Consider the following 7482-nt stretch of genomic DNA (forward strand, 5'->3'; position numbering starts at 1 on the left):
AAAAAGTCTGGACTTCCATTTCTCATCCCAAAAAGTCTGGACTTCCTGTAAAGAGAGAAATTTACATCCAGATTCGTCACGTTCACTTTGAAGAGATTTGTTAGGAGTTTATTGTGGCAATCTTGTTGTAAATTTTGATAATGTTATGGTTTTAATATTGTTATTGGGGCAATCTTGTTGTAAATTTTGATAATATTATGGTTTTAATGTTGTTATTGTGGCAATTTTGTTGTAAATTTTGATAATGTTATGATTTTAATGTTAGAATCCGTTGTTGTTTGGCATTTTTTGTTATATATCACTTAGCGAATTCTATTAAAAACACAACCAGCTTTCGCATATGCTAATTAAAAATCATCAACCAAACCAAACATTAGTTTTGCATATGCTGGAATCTGCGAAGTCAGACGGGAGGGAGACAGTCGCGCTGTAAATATTGAGGGTAAATGGATTAACTATGTAAATCGTCCTCCTATTTGACCAAGTTTTATAATTTTCCTTTTTTTTTTATTAATGTAGGGGCTTGATGATTTGTAAATCGGTGTTAGTAGAAATTCTTATTTTTTTTATAAGAATGGGAAACATAAAAATTTATTTATAATAAAAAAATATTTCATGTTTATACTATCACATGAATTTTGTTGGTATTTTTTCCTTTATATTTAAAGTGTAGAAATGATATTATATTTTATTAAAACGAGACAAACACTTAATTTAAAAAAAAAAAATTAGGAAATCTATATCATCTTTTACATTTACAAAAACTTAAGATCGAGTTTCAACCAAAAAAAAAAAAAGAAAAAAAAAAATTAAGATCACATTTTATTTGTTTTATTGCTCTTTTTTAATTGTATGTGTTTTTTTACATTTATAAAAATATTTTTTTAAGTAAAAAGTATAAAAATAATCTAAACAATGAAATTAAAATTAAAAACAATAACTTATTTAATAAAGTAAAACTTTGTTATTTTATCAATGGTATTAAAAAATTAGAATAACATTAAAGAAAACAATATTTTGTAAAAATGAAAAAAAAAATTGAAATAAATACAAACAGCTTTTCGTAAAAAGCTTCATAATAAAAATATATTGATATGGATCAAATATAATCCGTCTGTAATGGAAATTGATCGAATATAAGTTAAATGACTAATTAGGATTAAGTCCCAGTTGGTGGTTATAAATAGATAGCTATGCTCATAACTTAGTTCTAATGGAGAAATTAAGAAAGAAAGCTCAATAGCTTCTTTTTCCCTCCTCCTTCTACGCCTCCCTCTCTCCTTTCTCAAAGGATGCTCTTAGTTTATGGATTCATCGTGTCTTCTTCTGACTAATCTCGATGTAGTTGATTCTGACCGGTAGTACGAAGTTCATGGTTTCCATCTTTCTATTGCAATCGACTCAACGAGTTTATGTGCTACAAGAGGTAACCCGATAATATGTATTTGTATTTGTTTATATATGTGTTATAAACCTTCATTGGTATCAGAGTCATATATCTTGTATTCGCCTCAGTATCTCATACCCAAATGAACGGGATGACTGAAGTCGCGAACCGAACCATAGTACAAAGGCTGAAGACAAGGTAGGAAGCCCTCAAAATATATTGGGTGGACGAGTTTCATATTATCATTTAGGCATATTAAACGACACCAAGAACTCATATATTAGAAACTCATTTCTCCCTCACTTATGGTTCAGAAGCCTTCATCCTTGTAGAGATAGGTGCCTCCAGCCCAACAAATATGTTTCTTACTCAGAGACAGACAATGGAGGTAACCTTAGGAAAAAACTTGACCCATTGGAAGAGAAAAGAGAACATGTGACAGTCAAAAGAGCATCATACAGTCAACGAATGAAAGCATTGTTGAAACACCTTTCCACATGATTTTGATTTGATAAAATTATTTAAGTTAATCCCATGATTAAACAATTAAATTTAAGTGCTTTGATTTAATTGTACTAATGTGTTTGTTCAATGTTGAGTAAGTTAACTAACGAGAACAGGAACTGAAAGTCTATAAAAGAAAGACAAAACAAAGTCAGCATAAGCAAGTCACACAGCAGAAGCTGAGTGGAATGCAACTCAGCTATGCGAAGGAAATATCTTCTTCAGGAAAGCTTGAAGGCGAAGCCGCTGAGTCAAGCTGAGTAAAAATCAAATCAGCGTCAATGATCCGTCAACTTGGCAGACAAGGTCTGACACAAATCAAAAGTCTTGGAAATCCATATTAAGGACCTTTTCGAGACGCATGGACCATCTGACTTTTGGCAAAATGACAAACCTGACGCAAGAAGACAAACCTGGCGCAAGAAGACAAAACTGGCAAACCTGGCTCCTGCTAAAAACAGAAGACAGGATTGGCCTGCAGCTCTGGAAGCTGACCACGTGATGACAAAGAAGACCGTTCTTCCCACAACGGCTATGTCGGAATTCAAATCATTGGCACCCCAAAGATTGCTATAAATAGGCCAAATCATCACTTGGATCACATACATGAAACATACATACAGACAAGCAAAATCTTCACTAAGTGATAATCCAAAATAGAAGTGTCTGAAAAGAAAAAGCAAGCTCTTACACCAAACTCCAATCATTGTGTAAAAGTCTAGATTGATTCAGTCATCTAAAGTGTTCTTTGTTATATTAAGAACAACTTCTTATCATTTGTAAAAGGTTAGAAAGGTGAAGCTGAGTACTCAGTTATAGTACTCGGTGGTAGAGAGAAGCTGAGTACTCGGTTATAATATTCAGTGGTAGATAGGATTTAGTAGACGAATAGAGGACGGTACTCTTGCATACTCAGTTGCTATTGTAAACGGCTTGTGCTCTACCTTTAAAGAGCTCAGTAGAGGATTGAAAAAGCTCGGAAGGATTCCGAGGACTGAACGTAGGCGGAGAGGCCGAACCAGGATAAGTCTGTTGAGTAAACTCTAACCCTTTCTCTTGAGATATATATATATATATATGTATGTGTTGCTTGCTTAAAATTACTCAGTAAATAATCTATACAAGCTGGAGCTGAGTAATCTGAGTGCTGAGTTGGAAACTGACTTAAGTGTTACTTCCCAACTCACAACTGAAACAGCTCTAGTCAGCATCTGATTAAAGCTGTCTCACATCACACTCAGCCTTGCTGACCCAAAACTGAGTTAAACTATCAAACATTCAATTAAGTCAGCATTATTAATTCTAAAAAGTTATATTAGTTCTTAACCCCCCTGGAACTAATCCTATTATGTTACACGGGACCAACAAGCATGTCCATGATAGAAAAGTAAGGCCAAGACAATTCTACACAGGAGATCTGGTATTGAAGCACCAAAACCTTTCAAGGCATGAAGGAAAAGGCAAAATGGGCATCAATTGGAAAGATATGTTCCAAGTAGCTGAGTGCATAAACACACACACTTATTGCTTGAATGAGCTAACTAGGAAGCCAGTCCTCAGGACTTGGAATGCGACATCTCTTCGAAAGAACTACAATTAGAAAAGACTTTCAGTCTTAACATATCACTTTTTTTTACTTAAGGTACTTCCCTCCTATGGTCGATCAAGTAAGTTTTGTAAGACCATTCAGTCCTAACATACTTGTATATTTTCCTAAGTTCTACCCTTCAATAGTCGACATTTATTAGTAATGGATTATTAAAAAAATTTAGAATTTTTTAGATTACAATTAAAGAGCGGTCCTATAAATGCATGCTACAAGGACCTCAATCACAATCTTTAGTTTAAACACTTTGGAGCATTACATGAGATTATAAAGTTTTGATTACGTTAACATAAAAGTTTCAGAGCAATATTCGATCAACGAAATAGAAAGATTATATGCAAAGATAAACACAAAGAACTTGATAAAATCAAACATTATTATTCCAAAAGAAAATAGAATTGTTCATTACAAGCTAAAAATACAAATCAATGAGGGGACACAGTTGGACTAAAAAAATTTCCTGGGTTAAGATGGTCATCAGTCACATCATCATCCAAAACCACTTTAAGATATTTTTAGAGAGACATCATTCTGGTTTTTTACAATAAATGAACCGAGCGATCAAATTGCTTCTAGTTTATGAAGGAATAAATAAGTTTTGTAGTTCAAAATGTGTTAAAGTTCATGGAATTTCCAGAATTCTTCCTCCAGTTATGCAAAACTTCAGATGACTCTTGGTCGTGCAAGGCTAGGGTTTTATTATGGATAATATGGGGTCAAAGAAACGCAATGCTATGGAATGGAAAACATGAGTCGCCGACTATGGCTGTTTTGCAGGGGTTACAAATTTTTTTTCCCGAATGGAAGTTACAACAAAATACACAGGTACCACGGACGGAACAACATCAAATTGCAGAAGCTAAATGGTCTAAACCGGCCCCTGACAGGCTGGCTTGTAACGTTGATGCAGTGGTTTTCTGCTCCAGCAGGTCCTATGGGTGGGGAGCGGTTATCAGAGATGAATTCGGGAATTTTGTGGCGTGTAGAAGCGGCTCGGCTACGGGACGACATTCAGTTAAACTCCTTGAAGCCTTGGCGTTACTCAAAGGAATTGATTGGGCACAACAGATGAACTATTCAAATATTGATTTCGCCACCGATTCAAAAATTGTACCTGGCACCGTTGGTAACACGAGGCGGGATCTGTCCGAATTCGGCAGTATTATTTTGGATTCCCAACAAATTTTGTCAAGTCGACCTGACTATCGGATCTCTTTTTGTCCTAGATTAGCAAATGGAGCAGCTCATACTTTAACTAGGAGTGCCCTTTCTAATGTTAATCCGTTTGTTTCTTTAGTTAGTCCAAGTTTCTTAGAATCTGTACTTCTAAGAGGTAGTTCTTCTACTTAATGAATCTCTGAGTTTTTCTCTTAAAAAAATATGTTAAAGTTTTATTTATACATCTAAGTTAACTTTGAAAAAATATTATAGGATATTTATACATTGTTATATTTATACGATTTTTTTAGTTATATTATTTTGAATTATCTAAATGTTCTGATTATTTTTATTTTTATCAATATTCATATAATTTTTTGTCTGCATTGATAAATAATATGTCTATATTAGTCTTTTCACATAGCAACAACTCTTTATAAATTTACCTAACTCTAACTACTAATTTATTATTAACTAATCACTACTAGCTAACAACAAACAACTTAATGCAACAGTTGTAAACTAACAAACATTTGAAGTAATTCTGAAAAGCAGAAAGAAACACTATGTTACAATAATATTTATTAGCATTTTTTAGGGATAAGATACAAAAATACTCCTAATGTATACATCTATGAGCAATTTTACCTCTAACGTCTAAAATTGTTAATTTTACCTCTAATATCTAAAACTGTACAATTTTACCTCTAACGTTGGCAGCCAAGAGCAATTTTACCACAAACGTTGTCAAGTTGGATCAATTTCATACGTTATTATAAAACACATATATTTTGTTCCTTATTTTACACCAATTGCATATCAGTTTGTTTTGAATTTTTGTTTGTAATTTAATAATAGAATTAGAGATTAATATTTATAAATTCGGCAAAATATTTGGAATTTTTTTGTCCAATTCGTACAAAAGATAATATATTTTTTAATTTTTTTAAAAATTCACGTATAATTATATGTTTATAATTTGTTACTAATTAGTGATGCAATGACTAACATGTGACATGTAGATTGACAAGATTCATTACCGATAGATAATTTGATGAATTATTTCTAAAATTGATTAAACTTGACAATTTTATGAGTAAAATTGCACTATTTTAAATATTATAAGTAAAATTACTCCTGACTATAAACGTTAGGGGGATTTTTACACGTTACCCCTATTTTTTATAAATATGTTTTACTGTTTGTGTTTATATTCATGGATTTGAGAGACTTTGTTCATTGAATAGATTATAGGATAAATTATACTATTGGATTAATCGTGAGTTTCGATTCAAATCTTTTTGTCCATACAAGGTGGAGGAATTTTTATGGGGTTTAGAGAAATAAATTATACTAATAACGGCAGGTTATTTTTTAGGATAAACTCCAAAAAATCTCTCTTAGTTACACTTTTTTTTTTTTTTTTTGGTAAGAAGGGAAGAAAAAAAACAAACAAACAAAAACCTAACCCGAGATCAGTCTAGGAAGACTGACCCCAATCCTATCCTCAAGAAGAGAAGGTAACAGAAAAGAAGGAGGAACGGAAAGGGTAGAAACACCTAACATCCCCCCATGCCCAGCAGCTGCCAAGCAATCTGCCACGCGGTTTTGCTCCCTATAAATATGGGAGAAGGTAAGAGAATCGAAGGCAGGACGAAGCCTCAAGATGGCTTTAATGAGATTCTGACTCTTAAGACAAACAGCCTGTCTATCCGAAATCCTGTTGATAGCCTCCAAATTGTCAGACTCCACCGAAAGTCTTTTAACACCCATGCGAATGGCGAGTTTAATGCCAGACAAGATCCCCCAGAGCTCTGCAGTAAAGGAGGAGCTCGTACCTAAGTTATGGGTAAACCCAGCCAGCCAGGCGCCACCAGCATCCCGAAGAACTCCACCAGCAGCAATTCTGCCATTACTAAGGCAGGAGCCATCCGTATTCAACTTGACAACCCCTTCCCTGGGCTTCCTCCAACCAACTAACTGGACCTCTTTAACCGGGGAGGGGTGAACCAGGGGCTCTCCTTCAAAACTCTTTGTAATAACAGAGAGTTTTTTCGAGAAGTAAAACCGGAGGTCAGGAATAAAGACAGTCTTCTTAGCAAATAACTCTTCATTCCTCCATTTCCACATTTGGTGACAAATAATAGCGAAGAGAATAGCCCCGTGCTCCATACTGGCCAACAAATTCCCATTAACGCCTTCAGAGTTACACTTTTTTTTTAATTGTATATTTGTATTTTTTTTCTTTCAATTAGAATAAGATGTTTTTTTTTTTGATAAAAATTAGAATAAGATGTTTTAGGAGATGATTGAGTTTTTTCCTTTGTTAAAAAAAAGATTTTTTTAAATAATTGTTGACAATTTTAAAATTGAAAATTTTCAAAAATGGATGATATTTGTAATTTTAATTTTGAAAATGTTATTTGGTGAGGAGAGAGGAAGTGAATGTTTAGAAAGAAATCTCTGAAAATAACGATTTTGAAAAATAAAAAATCTAGTTTCATAATAAGTGCCCATTTGTTTATATTTTTCGGAACTGTATTTTACCTTTTAAATCTAAACAGAAGATAAAAAGTGTTTGGTAAAAATTCGAAATAACTGCTTTTAACAGAAAAATCAACTGATATCTGCTACATATCCGCAACAAATAGCAAACAAGCAAAGGTGAAACAAATGAGTCCTAAATATGGCCAGTGGCGAATACAGGACCGATTTTACACTTGTGTGAGTAAAAAAAAATTTTTTGCTAAATCGAACTTACTCAAATTTTTTCCTAATATATACGTGTTATCATCTGAGTGGTCTAGAACCAATTTTTAAGTACCAA

Source organism: Euphorbia lathyris, chromosome 1, assembly GCF_963576675.1.
Source record: "Euphorbia lathyris chromosome 1, ddEupLath1.1, whole genome shotgun sequence".
NCBI classification, from domain to species: Eukaryota; Viridiplantae; Streptophyta; class Magnoliopsida; order Malpighiales; family Euphorbiaceae; genus Euphorbia; species Euphorbia lathyris.